The sequence below is a fragment of the Triticum aestivum genome, chromosome 3B (assembly GCF_018294505.1).
Source record: "Triticum aestivum cultivar Chinese Spring chromosome 3B, IWGSC CS RefSeq v2.1, whole genome shotgun sequence".
NCBI lineage: Eukaryota > Viridiplantae > Streptophyta > Magnoliopsida > Poales > Poaceae > Triticum > Triticum aestivum.
The window spans coordinates 595,824,943-595,848,344 of record NC_057801.1 but is presented as its reverse complement, the minus strand read 5'-3'; positions in this window follow the sequence as shown (position 1 = coordinate 595,848,344).

The window sequence follows — 23,402 nt, the reverse complement described above, 5'->3', positions numbered from 1 at the left end:
GACCCACTTTTTGCCACGCGGCTCGGTGATATAGAACCACTGTTGCTGCCACTCCTTGGCAAAGTCATTGAAAGTACCCGTCGGCCATGTGACCTTGGGCATTCTGCTCACCATGGCGCCTCCGCACTCGGCGTGTTCACCACTCAACACCTTGGGCTTCACGTTGAAGATCTTGAGCCATAGCCTGAAGTGTGGCGGGATAGGGAGGAAAGCCTCGCACACGACAATGAATGTCGAGATGTTGAGGAAAGAATTGGGGGATAGATCGTGAAAATTGATCCCGTAGTAGTACATGATGCCGCGAACAAAAGGGTGGAGGGGAAACCCGAGCCCGCGGACGAAATGGGGGAGGAAAACAACTCTCTCATGGGGCTCTAGAGTAGGGACAATCTGTCCCACCGTTGGAAGACGGTGGCCGATTTTCTTGGCCAAATATCCGGCAACCCGCAGCTTCTTAATATCCTTCTCCTGGATGGAGGAGGCCATCCACTTGCCTCCTGCTCCGGATCCGGACATTTTCGGAGGACTTTTTTTGTGGGAGGACGAATGCTTGGGCGCTAGGGCTTGGGCGAAAGGAAAGGGGCGAGTAGAAGTAGAAAAAGGCATGGGTAAAAGGGAGGAGGCTTTTCGCCCTTTTATCAAGGTGATAAAACTTTACGCCTCCCCGCTCGCCTAACGGAGCCTGCTCGTTCCCCACTTACCGTAATTGATGGTGCGGTTGGGTTACCCATGCCCGTATTGAAGAGGATCCCGTATTAAGGGGACACGATCTCTGCTTTGACAAGACGTGCCAAAGAAACCGCCTCGCGATGTGTGCGGAAGCAGGTTGTAGAAAACGGTTCGAATAAAAACCGGGCCGAGGCCTGATGTCACTTTTCGAAGAATTGTCAACAAATTGAATTCGTGGATTATTATTATTCTCTCTACGGTGGTATATGGAATGTTATCTTGCAGAGCCGGACACGGTCCTTGTGTTCGGAATTTATCTTGGAGTATTCGGAGATGGAACCCCGCCTCGCAATGCCGAAGACAATCTACGCGCCGGACTCATCGTCATTGAAGCCTGGTTCAGGGGCTACTGAGGGAGTCCTGGATAAGGGGGTATCCGGACAGCTGGACTATATACTTTGGCCGGACTGTTGGACTATGAAGATACAAGACAGAAGACTTTGTCCCGTGTCCGGATGGGACTCTCCTTGGCGTGGAAGACAAGCTTGGCGATCCGGATGTAGATCTCCTCCTCTGTAAACTGACTCTGTGTAACCCTAGCCCCCTCTGGTGTCTATATAAACCGGAGGGTTTAGTCCATAGGATTCATCATCATCAATAACAATCATACCATAGGATAGCTTCTAGGGTTTAGCCTCTCTGATATCGTGGTAGATCAACTCTTGTAATACTCATATCATCAAGATCAATCAAGCAGGAAGTAGGGTATTACCTCCATCGAGAGGGCCTGAACCTGGGTAAAACATCGTGTCCCCAGTCTCCTATTACCATTAGCCTTAGACGCACAGTTCGGGTCCCCCTACCCGAGATCTGTCGGTTTTGACACCAACAGTCGCTGCTAGCAACGACGCATGCTTATTCATATAGACATGTCAGGTTAGTCTCTTGCGAAAATTATTTGATCCTCTGTTCGGCTTTTCTTTCCGAACACCAGACACAGTCTCAGGGGCTACTGTCTATACTATGACATTATTTTTATATAATTGTGTCGCTCACCTCAAAACCTGTTACAAGGCTGGTACAGGCGTCGGTAAGTCCGCTCTTAACGGATTGCACCTTCTCAACCACCGTACCCATAAGGATACGGTGTTCCGCAACAATGGAAGTGCCTTTCAGCGCTTCCAGCAAATTATCCGGTGCCTCTAGATGGACAGAGGTCACCGGTGGAACAGGCGCACCGCCTTCTTTTGAAAGAGGTTGCTTGCCTAATTCCGGAGTCGTATAGGTCTCCAGGATTGTATTCGGCTGGGGGCCGAAATGGATATGACCCCCACCGCCAGTGTCCATGGGGATCTGCTCCCCCATGTGTCCCACGGCCAAGGTTTCACCCTCTAGTGCCACCTTGACGGCCTCCTACATCTCTCCCTGGACTGGGGTCCTTTGGGACAACACCTCAGTGTCATCCAAGGCCTTGGGAGAGGAGGCCACCAGAAGGGACCCGTTGTCCATCACCGTCGGGTCCAGCGAATTCCCCGTTGATGAGGACCGCTGGAGGACGGAACGGGCCGGACTGCAAATACATGATTCAACATGTTAAAACTATGAAGTAGAGAGGCTGGATATATGAATGCTTCTGGGTTTTTGAGTACTCATGATTTGGCCAGGGGCTTGTCTTGAGGGCGCCGCTCTGGGCTGCTGTCGACGTCCCACGTGGACTTATCCACGAGGGAACCTTTCCCCCTCTTCGACGCCTCTGCCTCCAGATTTGTGGAGGCCGCCCTCTTCTTCCTCCCCCCCTCAGGGGGAGAGTTGCTTTCCTCCTCCTCTTCGTCCTCGGCGGCGGAGGAGTGAGTCTTGGTGTCTTCGTACATCACGTCCGAAGCACCCTTGCAACGGAGGCCACCTCTGGTCCCCTTGGCCTTCTTCTTGGCCTTCTTCTCCGATGCTTGATAGGGCGCCGAAACCAACATCTTCGTCAGAAGTGGAATTGCTGTTCTTCGGGCAGCGGAGCCGGACAGTGGATTCACTCCACCTTCTTTGTCCAGCCCTGAGAGAATCAGTAAGGAGGGTTAGGCATCTTCTTCGAGTATGCAAGTAAAGGATACATCTTGAAAACATGAAAAAATTTATCGGACTAGCGGGATGGGCCAAGTCGTGCCCACGGTCCTCAATCGTATCCGGTCGCGACTCGCTGGACTTGAAAAGCACCTTCTAGATGTCTTCGTGCGTAGTGCCGAAGAACTGCGGCAAGGTCTGGTGCTTTGGCACGGAAGGATCCGGCGAACAAGAATCACCTGAATCACGTTGACGAGCTTGATATTCTTGTCTATCATGCTCCTGTTGCGTGTCTGAAGCGCTGTCGGCTCGTTTGACGAATTCCAGTCCAGGCCCTTCTCTGGCCAGGAGGTGAGCCGCATCGGGGCTCCAGACCAGAATTCGGGAGCCGCGGCCCAGGTGGTGCCACGCGGCTCTGTGATATAGAACCATGATCGCTGCCACCCTTTGACGGTCCCCACAAAGGAGCCTTTGGGCCATGTGAGATTGGGCATCTTGCTCACCATGGCGCCTCCGCACTCTACGTGTTGGCCACTCACTACCTTCGGCTTCACATTGAAGATCTTTAACCACAATCCGAAGTGGGGCGGGATGCGGAGGAAGGCCTCGCACACGACAATGAATGCCGAGATCTTGAGGAAAGAATTTGGGGCTAGATCATGGAAATATATCCCTTAGTAGAACATGAGTCCGCGGACGAATGGGTGGAGAGGAAATCCCAGCCCGCGGACGAAGTGGGGGATGAACACCACCCTCTCATGGGGCTCCGGTGTGGGGATGATACTCCCCTCGGCCAGGAGCCAGTGGGCGATTTCTTTGGCCAAATACATGGCCTCCCGGAGCTTCGTAATGTCCTTCTCCTTGACGGAGGAGGCCATCCACTTGCCCTGCGCTCCAGATCCTGACATGGTTGGAGTGCTATCTTGGGTCGGAAAAGATGAGAACTTGGGTGCTGGAGCTCGAGAACGGGGAAGGTAGGGAGGGAAGGTGTGGGTGAAAGGGGTGAATCCTTATCTCTTTATAAAGGCAGTGAATATCAAGCACCTCCCCACTCTCCCTAAAAACTCGCCTATCCTCAAGGGCAGTGCAGACGATACGGTGGGATTACCCATGCCCGTATTGATGAGAATCCCGCAATAAGGGGAGACGATCTCTTCTTTGACAAGACGGGCCAATGAAACCGCATCTCGAAATATGGAGCGGCAGGATAAAAAACGGTTCGAAATAATGGCCGGGCGGCAACGTGATGTCATGCTACAAAAAATTGTGAGCGGATTGGACTCATGAAATATTATACTCTCCGCGGTTGTGTGGAATTTGTTTTGCAGAGCCGGACACGATTCTTGTGTTCAAAGACTATTTTGGAGTATTCAGAAGAAGGAACCCGCCTTGCAATGCCGAAGACAATTTGCGTGCTGGATACCTCGTCATTGAAGCCTGGTTCAGGGGCTACTGAGGGAGTCCTGGATTAAGGGGTCCTCAGACAGCCCGACTATGTAACATGGGCCGGACTATTGGGCCGTGAAGATACAAGACACAAGACTCTCTCCCGTGTCTGGATGGGACTCTCCTTGGCGTGGTAGGCAAGCTTGGCGACCGGATATGAAGATTCCTTTCTCTGTAACCAACTTTGTACAACCCTAGTCCCCTCCGGTGTCTATATAAACCGGAGGGCTTAGTCCATAGAGGCAATCATAATCATACAGGCTATACTTCTAGGGCTTTAGCCATTACGATCTCTGATACGTCTCCATCGTATCTACTTCTCCGAACACTTTTGCCCTTGTTTTGGACTCTAACTTGCATGATTTGAATGGAACTAACCCGGACTGACACTGTTTTCAGCAGAACTACCATGGTGTTATTTTTGTGCAGAAATAAAAGTTCTCAGAATGTCCTGGAAATCCACGGAGCAACTTTTCAGAATTAATAAAAAATATTGGCGACAGAAATAGCGTAGGGGGCCCACACCCTATCCACGAGGGCGGGGGACACGCCCCCTCCCCCTGGGCGCGTCCCCCTGCCTCGTGGGTCCCCTGGACGTCCACCGACCTCAACTCCAACTTCATATATTTTCTTTCACAAAGAAAAAAACAGAGAAAAAGATTCATCGCGTTTTACGATATGGAGCCGCCGCCAAGCCCTAATCTCTCTCGGGAGGACTGATCTGGAGTCCGTTCGGGGCTCCGGAGAGGGGGATTCATCGCCGTCGTCATCATCAACCATCATCCGTCACCAATTTCATGATGCTCACCGCCATGTGTGAGTAATTCTATCGTAGGCTTGCTGGACGGTGATGGGTCGGATGAGATTTACCATGTAATCAAGTTAGTTTTGTTAGGGTTTGATCCCTAGTATCCACTATGTTCTGAGATTGATGTTGCTATGACTTTGCTATACTTAATGCTTGTCACTAGGGCCCGAGTGCCATGATTTCAGATCTGAACCTATTATGTTTTCATGAATATATGTGAGTTCTTGATCCTATCTTGCAAGTCTATAGTCACCTATTATGTGTTATGATCCGACAACCCCGCAGTGACAATAATCAGGATACTTCTCGGTGATGACCATAGTTTGAGGAGTTCATGTATTCACTATGTGTTAATGCTTTGGTCCAGTACTCTATTAAAAGGAGGCCTTAATATCCCTTAGTTTCCACTAGGACCCCGCTGCCACGGGAGGGTAGGACAAAAGATGTCATGCAAGTTCTTTTCCATAAGCACGTGTGACTATATTCGGAATACATGCCTACATTACATTGATGAATTGGAGCTAGTTCTGTGTCACCCTATGTTATAACTATTACATGAGGAATCGCATCCGACATAATTATCCATCACTGATCCAATGCCTACGAGCTTTTCACATACTGTGCTTTGCTTATTTACTTTACCGTTGCTACTGTTACAATTACTACAAAACTGCTACCATCACTTTTATCACTATTACCGTTACTATCATACTACTTTTCTACTAAATACTTTGCTGCAGATACTAAGTTATCCAGGTGTGGTTTAATTGACAACTCAACTGCTAATACTTGAGAATATTCTTTGGCTCCCATTGTGTCGAAACAATAAATTTGGGTTGAATACTCTACCCTCGAAAACGGTTGCAATCCCCTATACTTGTGGGTTATCAAGACTACTTTCTGGCGCCCTTGCCGGGGAGCATAGCTCTATTCTTTGAGTCACTTGGGATTTATATCTGCTGGTCACTATGAAGAACTTGAAAGATGAAAGAACTAAGATTTATCCCTCAACTACGAGGGGAGGTAAGGAACTGCCATCTAGCTCTGCACTAGATTCTCCTTATGTTATAAGTAAGCTTGCGACACCTAAACCTGCTTCTGCTTTTAATTCTGATATGTCGCATGTTATTGATGATGCCACTTCTACTATGCATGATGCTTATGATGAAACTACTTCTATGCTTGATACTACTATGCCATTAGGTGAATTTCTTGATGAACAACTTGTTAGGGCTAGAGAGAATGAAATTATTGAAGATAGTGATGAGGAAGGTTCTCCCCCTAAGTATGAATTACCTGTTGTTCCCGAGGGCTATGTTATGGATGAAGAAACTGCTAGAGATTTTCTTGCTTACAATGATAGATCTGATCTTAAGAAGCTATTACCTAACCTGAAACAGAAAACTCTAAATGCTAGAATGAAATATGACCCTGCTTTTGCTACTTCAGCTATCTTTGTTACTGATAAGGATTATGAATTCTCTGTCGATCCTGAGATAATTACTTTGGTTGAATCTGATCCTTTTTATGACTATGAATCTGAAACTGTTGTGGCACATCTTACTAAATTGAATGATATAGCCACCCTGTTCACTAATGATGGGAAATCTCGCTACTATTATATCCTTAAGATATTTCCATTCTCATTAAAGGGTGATGCTAAAACTTGGTTTAATTCTCTTGATCCTGATTGTGTGCGTAGTCCCCAGGATATGATTTATTACTTCTCTGCTAAATATTTCCCTGCTCATAAGAAACAAGCTGCCTTGAGGGAAATATATAATTTTGTGCAAATTGAAGAAGAGAGTCTCCCACAAGCTTGGGGGAGGCTTCTCCGATTACTTAATGCTTTGCCTGATCATCCTCTTAAGAAAAATGAAATACTTGATATCTTTTACAATGGACTAACTGATGCTTCCAAGGACCACTTGGATAGTTGTGCTGGTTGTGTTTTCAGGGAAAGAACAGTCGACCAAGCTGAATTACTATTGAATAATATGTTGACTAATGAAAATAATTGGACTCTTCCTGAGCCAATTCCTAAGCCAATTAAGCCAACTCCAGAGCCTACTCCTAAACCAACTCCGAAGAAGAGGGGCGTTCTATTTCTCAGTCCTTAAGATATGCAAGAGGCAAAGAAATCTATGAAATAAAAAGGTATTAAAGCTGAAGATGTTAAGATTTCACCTCCTATTGAAGAAATACATGGTCTTAATATACCACCTATTGAAGAAACACATGGTCTTGATAACCCAACACAGGTAGTAAAGGTAAATTCTCTCTATAGATATGATAAACTTGAAAACCCGTCTACTAAGTTTCCTAGCCAATGTTTGGATGAATTTGATGACTTTATAGCTAGACAAGAAATTTCAATGCTTATGTAGGTAGTGTTGGGTAATGTACTAATTTCAAAAAAAATCCTATGCACACGTAAGATCATGGTGATGCATAGCAACGAGAGGGGAGAGTGTTGTCCACGTACCCTCGTACACCGATAGCGGAAGCGTTATAACAAAGCGGTTGATGTAGTCGTACGTCTTCACGGCCCGACCGATCAAGCACCGAAACTACGACACCTCCAAGTTCTAGCACACATTCAGCTCGATAACGATCCCCGGACTCCGATCCAGCAAAGTGTCGGGGAAGAGTTCTGTCAGCACGACGGTGTGGTGACGATCTTGATGTTCTACCATCGCAGGGCTTCGCCTAAGCACTCCTATAGTATTATCGAGGTGGACTATGGTGGAGGGGGGCACCACACACGGCTAAGAGATCCAAGGGATGAATTGTTGTGTCTATGGGGTGCCCCCCTCCTCCGTATATAAAGGAGTGGAGGAGGGGGCTGGCCAAGGGGGGTGGCGCGCCCAAGGGGGGGAGTCCAACTCCCACCGGGAGTAGGACTCCCCTTTTTCCTATTAGGAGTAGGAGAGGGAAGGAAGAGGAAGGAGGGAGGAAGGAAAGGGGGGGGCAACCCCCCTCCCAATTCGGATTGGGCTTGGGGGGGCCCTCCCTTGCTCCTTTCCCCTCCTTTCCACTAAGGCCCAATAAGGCCCATATACCTCCCGGGGGGTTCCGATAACCTCTCGGTGATCCGGTATTGTCCCAATCTCACCCGGAACCTTTCCGGTGTCCAAATATAGTCGTCCAATATATCGATCTTTATGTCTTGACCATTTCAAGACTCCTCGTCAAGTCCGTGATCATATCTGGGACTCCGAACAACCTTCAGTACATCAAAATATATAAACTCATAATGAAATTGTCATCATAATGTTAAGCGTGCGCACCCTACGGGTTCGAGAACAATGTAGACATGACCGAGCCACGTCTGCGGTCAATAACCAATAGCGGAACCTGGATGCTCATATTGGCTCCCACATATTCTACGAAGATCTTTATCGGTCAGACCGCATAACAACATACGTTGTTCCCTTTGTCTTCGGTATGTTACTTGCCCGAGATTCGATCGTCGGTATCTCAATACCTAGTTCAATCTCGTTACCGGCAAGTCTCTTTACTCGTTCTGTAATACATCATCTCACAACTAACTCATTAGTTGCAATGCTTGCAAGGCTTAAGTGATGTGCATTACCGAGAGGGCCCAAAGATACCTCTCCGACAATCAGAGTGACAAATCCTAATCTCGAAATATGCCAACCCAACATGTACCTTTGGAGACACCTGTAGAGCTCCTTTATAATCACCCAGTTACGTTGTGACGTTTGGTAGCAGGCAAAGTGTTCCTCCGGTAAACGGGAGTTGCATAATCTCATAGTCATAGGAACATGTATAAGTCATGAAGAAAGCAAGAGCAATATACTAAACGATCGTGTGCTAAGCTAACGGAATGGGTCATGTCAATCACATCATTCTCCTAATGATGTGATCCCGTTAATCAAATGACAACACATGTCTATGGTTAGGAAACATAACCATCTTTGACAACAAGCTAGTCAAGTAGAGGCATACTAGTGACACTCTGTTTGTCTATGTATTCACACATGTATTATGTTTCCGGTTAATACAATTCTAGCATGAATAATAAACATTTATCATGATATAAGGAAATAAATAATAACTTTATTATTGCCTCTAGGGCATATTTTCTTCAGTCTCCCACGTGCACTAGAGTCAATAATCTAGTTTACACTGTAATGATTCTAACACCCATGGAGCCTTGGTGCTGATCATGTTTTGCTCGTGGAAGAGGCTTAGTCAACGGGTCTGCTACATTCAGATCCGTATGTATCTTGCAAATTTCTATGTGTCCCACTTGGACTAAATCCCAAATGGAATTGAAGCGTCTCTTGATGTGCTTGGTTCTTTTGTGAAATCTGGATTCCTTCGCCAAATCAATTGCACCAATATTGTCACAAAAGATTTTCATTGGACCCGATGCACTAGGTATGACACCTAGATCGGATATGAACTCCTTCCTCCAGACTCCTTCGTTTGCTGCTTCCAAAGCAGCTATGTACTCCGCTTCACATGTAGATCCTGCCACAACGCTTTGTTTATAACTGCACCAACTGACAGCTCCACCGTTTAATGTAAACACATATCTGGTTTGCGATTTAGAATCGTCCGGATCAGTGTCAAAGCTTGCATCAACGTAACCATTTACGATGAGCTCTTTGTCACCTCCATAAACGAGAAACATATCCTTAGTCCTTTTCAGGTATTTCAGGATATTTTTGACCGCTGTCTAGTGATCTACTCCTGGATTACTTTGGTACCTCCCTACTAAACTTATAGCAAGGCACACATCAGGTCTGGTACACAGCATTGCATACATGATAGATCCTATGGCTGAAGCATAGGGAACTTCTTTCATCTTTTCTCTATCTTTTGCAGTGGTTGGGCATTGAGTCTTACTCAACTTCACACCTTGTAACATAGGCAAGAACCCTTTCTTTGCTTGATCCATTTTGAACTTCTTCAAAACTTTGTCAAGGTATGTGCTTTGTGAAAGTCCAATTAAGCATCTTGATCTATCTCTATAGATCTTAATGCCCAATATGTAAGCAGCTTCACCGAGGTCTTTCATTGAAAAACTTTTATTCAAGTATCCTTTTATGCTATCTAGAAATGCTATATCATTTCCGATCAGCAATATGTCATCAACATATAGTATCAGAAATGCTACAGAGCTCCCACTCACTTTCTTGTAAATACAGGCTTCTCCAAAAGTCCGTATAAAACCAAATGCTTTGATCACACTATCAAAGCATTTATTCCAACTCCGGGAGGCTTGCACCAGTCCATAAATGGATTGCTGGAGCTTGCACACTTTGTTAGCTCCCTTTGGATTGACAAAACCTTCCGGTTGCATCATATATAATTCTTCTTCTAGAAATCCATTCAGGAATGCAGTTTTGACATCCATCTGCCATATTTCATAATCATAAAATGCGGCAATTACTAACATGATTCGGACAGACTTAAGCATCGCTACGGATGAGAAGGTCTCATCGTAGTCAACCCCTTGAACTTGTCCAAAACCTTTCGCGACAAGTTGAGCTTTGTAGACAGTAACATTACCGTTAGCGTCAGTCTTCTTCTTGAAGATCCATTTATTTTCAATTGCTTGCCGATCATCGGGCAAGTCAACCAAAGTCCACACTTTGTTCTCATACATGGATCCCATCTCAGATTTCATGGCCTTAAGACATTTTGCGGAATCTGGGCTCACCATCGCTTCTTCATAGTTCGTAGGTTCATCATGGTCTAGTAACATGACTTCCAGAATAGGATTACCGTACCACTCTGGTGCGGATCTTACTCTGGTTGATCTACGAGGTTCAGTAACAACTTGATCTGAAGTTTCATGATCATCATCATTATATTCCTCACTAATTGGTGTAGGTGTCACAGAAACCTCATTTTGCGATATATTACTTTCCAATAAGGGAGAAGGTATAGTTACCTCATCAAGTTCTACTTTCCTCCCACTCACTTCTTTCGAGAGAAACTCCTTCTCTAGAAAGTTTTCAAATTTAGCGACAAACGTCTTGCCTTCGGATCTGTGATAGAAGGTGTACCCAACAGTCTCCTTTGGGTATCCTATGAAGACACATTTCTCCGATTTGGGTTCGAGCTCATCAGGTTAAAACTTTTTCACATAAGCATCGCAGCCCCTAACTTTCAGAAACGACAACTTTGGTTTCTTGCCAAACCACAGTTCATAAGGCGTCGTCTCAATACGGATTTTGATGGTGCCCTATTTAACATGAATGCGGCCGTCTCTAAAGCATAACCCCAATATGATAGCGGTAAATGTATAAGAGACATCATAGATCGCACCATATCTAGTAAAGTACGATTACGACGTTCGGACACACCATTACACTGTGGTGTTCCGGGTGGCGTTAGTTGCAAAACTATTCCGCATTGTTTCAAATGTAGACCAAACTCATAACTCAAATACTCTCCTCCACGATCAGATCGTAGAAACTTTATTTTCTTGTTACGATGATTTTCAACTTCACTCTGAAATTCTTTGAACTTTTCAAATGTTTTAGACTTATGCTTCATTAAGTAGATATACCCATATCTGCTCAAATCATCTGTGAAGGTGAGAAAATAACGATATCCGCCACGAGCCTCAACATTCATCGGACCACATACATCTGTATGTATGATCTCCAATAAATCAGTTGCTCTCTCCATAGTACCGGAGAACGGTGTTTTAGTCATCTTGCCCATGAGGCACGGTTTGCAAGTACCAAGTGATTCATAATCAAGTGGTTCCAAAAGTCCATCAGTATGGAGTTTCTTCATGCGCTTTACACTGATATGACCTAAACGGCAGTGCCACAAATAAGTTGCACTATCATTATCAACTCTGCGTCTTTTGGCTTCAACATTATGAATATGTGTATCACTACTATCGAGATTCAATAAAAATAGACCACTCTTCAAGGGTGCATGACCATAAAAGATATTACTCATATAAATAGAACAACCATTATTCTCTGATTTAAATGAATAACCATCTCGCATCAAACAAGATCCAGATATAATGTTCATGCTCAACGCTGGCACCAAATAACAATTATTTAGGTCTAAAACTAATCCCGAAGGTAGATGTAGAGGTAGCGTGCCGACCGCGATCACATCGACTTTGGAACCATTTCCCACGCGCATCGTCACCTCGTCCTTAGCTAATCTTCGCTTAATCCGTAGTCCCTGTTTCGAGTTGCAAATATTAGCAACAGAACCAGTATCAAATACCCAGGTGCTACTGCGAGCATTAGTAAGGTACACATCAATAACATGTATATCACATATACCTTTGTTCACCTTGCCATCCTTCTTATCCGCCAAATACTTGGGGCAGTTCCGCTTCCAGTGACCAGTCTGCTTGCAGTAGAAGCACTCAGTTTCAGGCTTAGGTCCAGACTTGGGTTTCTTCTCCTGAGCAGCAACTTGTTTGCTGTTCTTCTTGAAGTTTCCCTTCTTCTTCCCTTTGCCCTTTTTCTTGAAACTAGTGGTCTTGTTAACCATCAACACTTGATGCTCCTTTTTGATTTCTACCTCCATAGCTTTTAGCATCGCGAAGAGCTCGGGAATAGTCTTTTCCATCCCTTGCATATTATAGTTCATCACAAAGCTCTTGTAGCTTGGTGGCAGTGATTGGAGAATTCTGTCAATGACACTATCATCTGGAAGATTAACTCCCAGTTGAATCAAGTGATTATTATATCCAGACATTTTGAGTATATGCTCACTGACAGAACTGTTCTCCTCCATCTTGCAGCTGTAGAACTTATTGGAGACTTCATATCTCTCAATCCGGGCATTTGCTTGAAATATTAACTTCAACTCTTGGAACATCTCATATGCTCCATGACGTTCAAAACGTCGTTGAAGACCCGATTCTAAGTCGTAAAGCATGGCACACTGAACTATAGAGTAGTCATCAGCTTTGCTCTACCAGACGTTCATAACATCTGGCGTTGCTCCAGCAGCAGGCCTGGCACCCAGCGGTGCTTCCAGGACGTAATTCTTCTGTGCAGCAATGAGGATAATCCTCAAGTTACAGACCCAGTCCGTGTAATTGCTACCATCATCTTTCAACTTTGCTTTCTCAAGGAACACATTAAAATTCAACGGAACAACAACATAGGCCATCTATCAACAATCAACATAGAAAAGCAAGATACTATCAGGTACTAAGTTCATGATAAATTTAAGTTCAATTAATCATATTACTAAAGAACTCCCACTTAGATAGACATCCCTCTAATCCTCTAAGTGATTACGTTATCCATACCAAGTACACCTTGTCCGATCATCACGTGAGATGGAGTAGTTTCAACGGTGAACATCAATATGTTGATCATATCTACTATATGATTCACGCTCGACCTTTCGGTCTCCGTGTTCCGAGGCCATATCTGTTATATGCTATTCTCGTCAAGTTTAACCTGAGTATTCCGCGTGTGCAACTGTTTTGCACCCATTGTATTTGAACGTAGAGCCTGTCACACCCGATCATCACATGGTGTCTCAGCACGAAGAACTTTCGCAATGGTGCATATTCAGGAAGAACACTTTTACTATGATAATTTAGTGAGGGATCATCTTATAATGATACCGTCAATCAAAGCAAGATAAGATGCATAAAAGATAAACATCACATGCAATCAATATAAGTGATATGATATGGCCGTCATCATCTTGTGCTTGTGATCTCCATCCTCGAAGCACCGTCATGATCACCATTGTCACCGGCGCGACACCTTGATCTCCATCGTAGCATCGTTGTCATCTCGCCAATCTTATGCTTCTACGACTATCGCTACCACTTAGTGATAAAGTAAAGCATTACAGGGCGATTGCATTGCATATAATAAAGCGACAACCATATGGCTCCTGCCAGTTTCCGATAACTCTGTTACAAAACATGATCATCTCATACAATAAAATTTAGCATCATGTCTTGACCATATCACATCACAACATGCCCTGCAAAAACAAGTTAGACATCCTCTACTTTGTTGTTGCAAGTTTTACGTGGCTGCTATGGGCTTAGCAAGAATCGTTCTTACCTACGCATCAAAACCACAATGATAGTTTGTCAAGTTGGTGCTGTTTTAACCTTCGCAGGGACCGGGTGTAGCCACACTCAGTTCAACTAAAGTTGGAGAAACTGACACCCGCCAGCCACCTGTGTGCAAAGCACGTCGGTAGAACCAGTCTCGCGTAAGCGTACGCGTAATGTCGGTCCGAGCCGCTTCATCCAACAATACCGCCGAACCAAAGTATGACATGCTGGTAAGCAGTATGACTTATATCGCCCACAACTCACTTGTGTTCTACTCGTGCATATGACATCTACGCATAAAACCAGGCTCGGATGCCACTGTTGGGTAACGTAGTAATTTCAAAAAATTTCCTACGCACACGCAAGATCATGGTGATGCATAGAAACGAGAGGGGAGAGTGTTGTCCATGTACCCTCGTAGACCGATAGCGGAAGCATTATAACAACGCGATTGATGTAGTCATATGTCTTCACGGCCTGACCGATCAAGCATCGAAACTATGGCACCTCCGAGTTCTAGCACACATTCAGCTCGATGACGATCCCCGGACTCTGATCCAGCAAAGTGTCGGGGAAGAGTTCTGTCAGCACGATGGCGTGTTGACGATCTTGATGTTCTACCATCGCAGGGCTTCACCTAAGCACCGCTACAATATTATCGAGGTGGACTATGGTGGAGGGGGGCACCGCACACGGCTAAGAGATCCAAGGGATCAATTGTTGTGTCTATGGGGTGCCCCCCTCCTCCGTATATAAAGGAGTGGAGGAGGGGGCCGGCCAAGGGGGGTGGCACACCCAAGGGGGGGAGTCCAACTCCCACCGGGAGTAGGACTCCCCTTTTTCCTATTAGGAGTAGGAGAGGGAAGGAAGAGGAAGGAGGGAGGAAGGAAAGGGGGGGCGGCCCCCCTCCCAATTCGGATTGGGCTTGGGGGGGGTGCCCCCTCCCTTGCTCCTTTCCCCTCCTTTCCACTAAGGCCCAATAAGGCCCATATACCTCCCGGGGGGTTCCGATAACCTCCCGGTGTTCCGATATTGTCCCAATCTCACCTGGAACCTTTCCGGTGTCCAAATATAGTCGTCCAATATATCAATCTTTATGTCTCGAACATTTCGAGACTCCTCGTCAAGTCCGTGATCATATCCGGGACTCCGAACAACCTTTGGTACATCAAAATATATAAACTCATAATGAAATTGTCATCGTAACGTTAAGCGTGCAGACCCTACGGGTTTGAGAACAATGTAGATATGACCGAGACATGTCTCCGGTCAATAACCAATAGCGGAACCTGGATGCTCATATTGGCTCCCACATATTCTACGAAGATCTTTATCGGTCAGACCGCATAACAACATACGATGTTCCCTTTGTCATCGGTATGTTACTTGTCCGAGATTCGATTGTCGGTATCTCAATACCTAGTTCAATCTCATTATCGGCAAGTCTATTTACTCGTTCCGTAATACATCATCTCACAACTAACTCATTAGTTGCAATGCTTGCAAGGCTTAAGTGATGTGTATTACCGAGAGGGCCCAGAGATACCTCTCCAACAATCGGAGTGACAAATGTTAATCTCGAAATACGCCAACCCAACATGTACCTTTGGAGACACCTGTAGAGCTCCTTTATAATCACCCAGTTACGTTGTGACGTTTGGTAGCACATAAAGTGTTCCTCCGATAAATGGGAGTTGCATAATCTCATAGTCATAGGAACATGTATAAGTCATGAAGAAAGCAATAGCCATATACGAAACGATCGTGTGCTAAGCTAACGGAATGGGTCATGTCAATCACATCATTCTCCTAATGATGTGATCCCGTTAATCAAATGGCAACACATGTCTATGGTTAGGAAACATAACCATCTTTGATCAACAAGCTAGTCAAGTAGAGGCATACTAGTGACACTCTGTTTGTCTATGTATTCACACATGTATTATGTTTCCAGTTAATACAATTCTAGCATGAATAATAAACATTTATCATGATATAAGGAAATAAATAATAACTTTATTATTGCCTCTAGGGCATATTTCCTTCAGGTAGAGAATTAATGAGTAATGCTTACATGATTGGACGCTTGAGTGATTATATGGCTAGAGTTAAAGGTGAACTTAAACTCATTAGTAAATATGCTTCTATGGTTACTATTGGGGAACGTAGCAGAAATTCAAAATTTTCTACGCATCACCAAGATTAACCTATGGAGATTCTAGCAACAAGAGAGGGAGAGGATGAGCATCTTCATACCCTTGAAGATCGCTAAGCGGAAGCGTTACAAGAACGCGGTTGATGGAGTCGTACTCGCGGCGATTCAAATCGCGGAAGATCCGATCTAGCGCCGAACGGACGGCGCCTCCGCGTTCAACATACGTACAGCCCAGGGATGTCTCCTCCTTCTTGATCCAGCAAGGGGAGAGGAGAAGTTGAGGGAGAACTCCGACAGCACGATGGCGTGGTGGTGGTGGAGCTCGTGGTTCTCCAGCAGGGCTTCGCCAAGCACTACGGAGGAGGAGGAGGTGTTGGAGGAGAGAGAGGGCTGCGCCAGGGAAGAGGTGCGGCTGCCCTCCCACCCCTCCACTATATATAGGGGCAAAGGGAGAGGGGGAGGCGCCCTAGGGTTTCCCCTAGGGGGCGGCGGCCAAGCAGATTGGATCTCCCTAGGTGGAGGCGCTCCAGCTCCACAAATAACATGGGAAAGGGTGTGGGGGCGCACCACCCCTTAGTGGGCTGGTTTGCCCCTTCCCCTTTGGCCCATGAGGCCCTCCAACACTTGTCGGGGCTCCCAGAATACCCTTCGGTCATGCTGGCCATAGCCTGGTACCCCCGGAACACTTCCGGACTCCAATACCCTTCGTCCAATATATCGATCTTCACCGCCGGACCATTCTGGAACTCCACGTGATGTCCAGGATCACATTTGGGACTCCAAACTACCTTCGCCATAGCCTGGTTCCCACATGTTCCATGATGATCTCATCGGATGAACCACGATGTTGAGGATTCAATCAATCCTGTATACAATTCCCTTTGTCCATTGGTATGTTACTTGCCCAAGATTCGATCAGCGGTATCCCTATACCTTGTTCAATCTCATAACCGGCAAGTCTATTTACTTGTTCCATAATGCATGATCCCGTTACTAACTACTTAGTCACATTGAGCTCATTATGATGATGCATTACCGAGTGGTCCCAGAGATACCTCTCCGTCATACAGAGTGACAAATCCCAGTCTCGATTCATGCCAACCCAACAGACACTTTCGGAGATACCTGTAGTGTACCTTTATAGACACCCAGTTATGTTGTGACGTTTGGTACACCCGAAGCATTCCTACGGTATCCGGGAGTTGCACAATCTCATGGTCTAAGGAAATGATACTTGACATTAGAAAAGCTTTAGCAAACGAACTACACGATCTTTTGCCATTCTTAGGATTGGGTCTTGTCCATCACATCATTCTCCTAATGATGTGATCTCGTTATCAATGACATCCGATGTCCATGGTCAGGAAACCATAACCATCTATTGATCAACGAGCTAGTCAACTAGAGGCTCACTAGGGACATGTTGTGGTCTATGTATTTGCACATGTATTACGGTTTCCAATTAATACAATTATAGCATGAACACTAGACAATTATCATGAACAAGGAAATATAATAATAACCATTTTATTATTGCCTCTAGGGCATATTTCCAATAGTCTCCCACTTGCACTAGAGTCAATAATGTAGTTCACATCACTATGTGATTATAATGAATCCAACACCCATGGGGTTTGATCATATCTCGCTTGTGAGAGAGGTTATTAGTCAATGGGTCTGAACCTTTCAGATCCGTGTGTGCTTTACAAATCTCTATGTCATCTTTTAGTTGCATTTACCACACGTATTTGGAACTATTCCAAATAACTGTTCTACTATATGAATCCGGTTTACTACGCAGAGTCATCCAGATTAGTGTCAAAGTTTGCATCGGCGTAACCCTTTACGACGAACTCTTTTACCACCTCCATAATCGAGAAAATTCCTTAGTCAACTAGTTACTAAGGATAAGTTTGACCACCGTCATGTGATCCATTCCTGGATCACTCTTGTACCCCTTGATTGACTCATGGCAAGACACACTTCAGGTGCGGTACACTGCATAACATACTATAGAGCCTACGTCTAAAGCATAGGGGACGACCTTAGTCCTTTCTCTCTCTTCTGCCATGGTCAGGTCTTGAGTCTTACCCAATACTCACACCTCATAACACAACCAAGAACTCCTTCTTTGCCGATCTATTTTGAACTCCTTCAAAATCTTGTCACGGTGTGTATTCGTTTGAAAGTACTATCAAGCGATCTTGATCTATCCTTATAGACCTTGATGCTTAATGTTCAAGTAGCTTAATCTAGGTTTTCCATTGGAAAACACTTTTCAAATAACCCTATATGCTTTCTAGAAATTCTACATCATTTCCGATCAACAATATGTCAACAACATATGCTCATCAGAAATTCTATAGTGCTCCCACTCACTTCTTTGGAAATACAAGTTTCTCATAAACTTTGTACAAACCCAAAATCTTTGATCATCTCATCAAAGCGTATATTCCAACTCCAAGATGCTTACTCCAGTCCTTAGAAGGATTGCTGGAGCTTTGCATACTTGTTAGCATATTTCAGGTTTGTCAAAACCTTCTGGTTGTATCACATACAACCTTTCCTCAAGAAAATCGTCAAGGAAACAATGTTTTGACATCCTATATGCAAGATTTCATAAATAATGCAGTAATTGCTAATATAATTTCAACAGACTCTTAGCATTGCACGAGTGAGAAAGTCTCACCGTAGTTAACTCCTTGAACTTGTCGGAAAATATTTTAACGACAAGTCGAGCTTTCTTAATGGTGATACTTACCATCATTGTCCGTCTTCCTTTTAAAATCCATCTGCACCCAACAGCCTTACGACCATCAAGTGGTTCTTCCAAAGTCCATACTTTGTTTTCATACATGGATCCTCTCTTGGATTTTATGGCCTCGAGCCATTCGTAGGAATCCGGGCCCACCATCGCTTATCCATAGCTCGTAGGTTCATTGTTGTCTAGCAACATGACCTCCAAGACAGGATTACGTACCACTCTGAAGTAGTACATATCCTTCTCAACCTACGAGTTTTGATAGTGACTTGATCTGAAGTTTCATGATCAATATCATCAGCTTCCACTTCAATTGGTGTAGGCGCCACAGGAACAACTTCCTGTGCCCTGCTAGACACTAGTTGAAGTGACGGTTCAATAACCTCATCAAGTCTCCACCATCCTCCCACTCAATTCTTTCAACAGAAACTTTTCCTCGAGAAAGGACCCGTTTCTAGAAACAATCACTTTTGCTTCCGGATCTGAAATAGGAGGTATACCCAACTATTTTGGGTGTCCTATGAAGATGCATTTATCTTCTTTGGGTTTGAGCTTATCAGGCTAAAACTTTTCCACATAAGCTTCGCAGTCCCAAACTTTTAAGAAATGACAACTTAGGTTTCCCTAAACCATATTTCATACATTGTCATCTCAACGGAATTATGTGGTGCCCTATTTGAAGTGAATGCGGTTGTCTCTAATGCCTAACCCATAAACGATAGTGGTAATTCGATAAGAGACATCATGGTATGCACCATATCCAATAGGGTGAAACTATGATGTTCGGACACACCATCACACTATGGTGTTCCAGGCGGTATTAGTTATGAAACAATTTCCACAATGTCTTAATTGTATACCAAACTCATAACTCAGATACTCATCTCTATGATCATATCATAGACATTTTATCCTCTTGTCACGACGATCTTCAACTTCACTCTGAAATTACTTGAACCTTTCAATAATTCAGACTTGTGTTTCATCAAGTAAATATACTCAGCATCTACTCAAATCATCTGTGAAGTAAGAACATAACGGTATCCACTGCGTGCCTCAACACTCATTGGACTGCATACATCTAAATGTATTACTTCCAACAAGTTGCTTTCTTGTTCCATCTTACTGAAAACGAGGCTTTTCAGTCATCTTGCCCATGTGGTATGATTTGCATGTCTCAAGTGATTCAAAATCAAGTGAGTCCAAATGATCCATCTGCATGGAGTTTCTTCATGCGTACATACTAATAGACATGGTTCGCATGTCTCAAACTTTTCAAAAACGAGTGAGTCCAAAAGATCCATCAACATGGAGCTTCTTCATGCGTTTTATACCAATATGACTCAAATGGCAGTGCCACAAGTAGGTGGTACTATCATTACTATCTTATTTCTTTTGGCATGAACATGTGTATCACTACGATCGAGATTCAATAAACCATTCATTTTAGGTGCAAGACCATTGAAGGTATTATTCAAATAAACAGAGTAACCATTATTCTCCTTAAATGAACAACCATATTGCGATAAACATAATCCAATCATGTCTATGCTCAACACAAACACCAAATAACAATTATTTAGGTTTAACACCAATCCCGATGGTAGAGGGAGCGTGCGATGTTTGATAATATCAACCTTGGAAATACTTCCAACACATATCGTCACCTCGCCTTCAACTAGTCTCCGTTTATTCCGTAGCTCTTTTATTTCGAGTTACTAACACTTAGCAACTGAACCGGTATCTTAATACCCTCGTGCTACTAGGAGTAATAGTTAAGTACACATTTAATACAATGTATATCCAATATACTTCTGTCAACCTTGCCAGCCTTCTCATCTACCAAGTATCTAGGGTAGTTCTGCTTCAGTGACTGTTCCCTCATTACAGAAGCACTTAGTCTCGGGTTTGGGTTCAACCCTGGGTTTATTGACTAGAGCAGCAACTGATTTGCCGTTTCATGAAGTATCCCTTCTTGCCCTTGCCCTTCTTGAAACTAGAGGTTTTACTAACCATCAACAATTGATGCTCCTACTCGATTTCTAATTTCGTGGTGTCAAACATCGTGAATTGCTCAAGGATCATCATGTCTATCCCTGATATGTTATAGTTCATCACAAAGCTCTAATAGCTTGGTGGCAGTGACTATGGAGAACCATCACTATCTCATCTGGAAGATTAACTCCCACTCAATTCAAGTGATTGTAGTACTCATACAATCTGAGCACATGCTCAATGATTAAGCTTTTCTCCCTTAGTTTGCAGGTTAAGAAACTTGTCAGAGGTCTCATACCTCTTGACGTGGGCACGAGCCTCAAATCCTAATTTCAGCTCTTGGAACATCTCATATGTTCTGCGACGTTTCAAAAATGTCTTTGGTGCCTCAATTCTAAACCGTTTAACATTACGCACTGAACTATCACGTAGTCATCAAAACGTGTATGTCAGATGTTCGCAACATCCACAAACAACGCTCGAGGTTCAGCACATCGAGAGATGCATTAAGGACATAAGCCTTCTGTGCAGCAATGAGGACAATCCTCAGTATACGGACCCAGTCCGCATAATTGCCACTGCCAACTTTCAACTAAATTTTCTCTAGGAACATATCTTAAAATAGTAGAACTAAAGCATAGGCTATGACATAATTTGCAAAAACCTTTTGACTATGTTCATGATAATTAAGTTCATCTGATTATTTAATGAACACCCACTTAGATAGACATCCCTCTAGTCATCTAAGTGATACATGATCCGAGTCAACTAGGCCATGTCCGATCATCACGTGAGACGGACTAGTCATCATCGGTGAACATCTTCATGTTGATCGCATCTTCTATATGACTCATGTTCGACCTTTCGGTCTCTTGTCTTCCGAGGCCATGTCTGTACATGCTAGGCTCGTCAAGTCAACCTAAGTGTTTTGCATGTGTAAATCTGGCTTACACCCGTTGTATGCGAACATTAGAATCTATCACACCTGATCATCACGTGGTGCTTCGAAACAATGAACCTTCGCAATGGTGCACAGTTTGGGGGAACACTTTCTTGAAATTTTAATGAGGGATCATCTTATTTATGCTATGCTACCATCGTTCTAAGAGAATAAGATGTAGACATGAAAAACATCACATGCAAATCATAGAGTGACATGATATGGCCAATATCATCTCGCGCCTTTGATCTTCATCTTTGAGGCGCGGCATGATCACCTTCGTTACCGACATGACACCATGATCTCCATCATAATGATCTCCATCATCGTCTCTTCATGAAGTTATCTCGCCAACTATTACTTCTACTACTATGGCTAACGGTTTAGCAATAAAGTAAAGTAATTACATGGCGTTATTCAATGACATGCAGGTCATACAATAAATTAAGACAACTCCTATGGCTCCTGCCGGTTGTCATACTCATCGACATGCAAGTTGTGATTCCTATTACAAGAACATGATCAATCTCATACATCACATATATATCATTCATCACATCCTTTTGGCCATATCACATCACACGGCATATGCTGCAAAAACAAGTTAGACGTCCTCTAATTTTTGTTGCAAGTTTTTACGTGGCTGCTATAGGTTTCTAGCAAGAACGTTTCTTACCTACGTCAAAACCACAAAGTGATATGACAATTGCTATTTACCCTTCCTAAGGACACTATTCATCGAATCCAATCCAACTAAAGTGGGAGAGACAGACACCCGCTAGCCACCTTATGTAACTAGTGCATGTCAGTCGGTGGAACCTGTCTCACGTAAGCGTACATGTAAGGTCGGTCTGGGCCGCTTCATCCCACGATGCCGCCGAATCAACATAAGACTAGTAGTGGCAAGTAAATTGAAAAAATCGACGCCCACAACAACTTGAGTTCTACTCGTGCATAAAAAATACGCATAGACCTAGCTCATGATGCCACTGTTGGGGAACATAGCAGAAATTCAAAATTTTCTACGCATCACCAAGATCAATCTATGGAGATTCTAGCAACAAGAGAGGGAGAGGATGAGCATCTTAATACCCTTGAAGACCGCTAAGCGGAAACCTTACAAGAACGTGGTTGATGGAGTCGTACTCGCGGCGATTCAAATCGTGGAAGATCTGATCTAGCACCGAACGGACGGCGCCTCCGAGTTCAACACACGTATAGCCCGAGGACGTCTCCTCCTTCTTGATCCAGCAAGGGGAGAGGAGAAGTTGAGGGAGAACTCCGACAGCACGACGGCGTGGTGGTGGTGGAGCTCGTGGTTCTCCAGCAGGGCTTCGCCAAGCACTACGGAGGAGGAGGAGGTGTTGGAGGAGGGAGAGGGCTGCGCCAGGGAAGAGGTGCGGCTACCCTCCCACCCCTCCACTATATATAGGGGCAATGGGATAGCGGGAGGCGCCCTAGGGTTTCCCCTAGGGGGCGGCGGCCAAGCAGATTGGATCTCCCAAGGTGGAGGCGCCACAC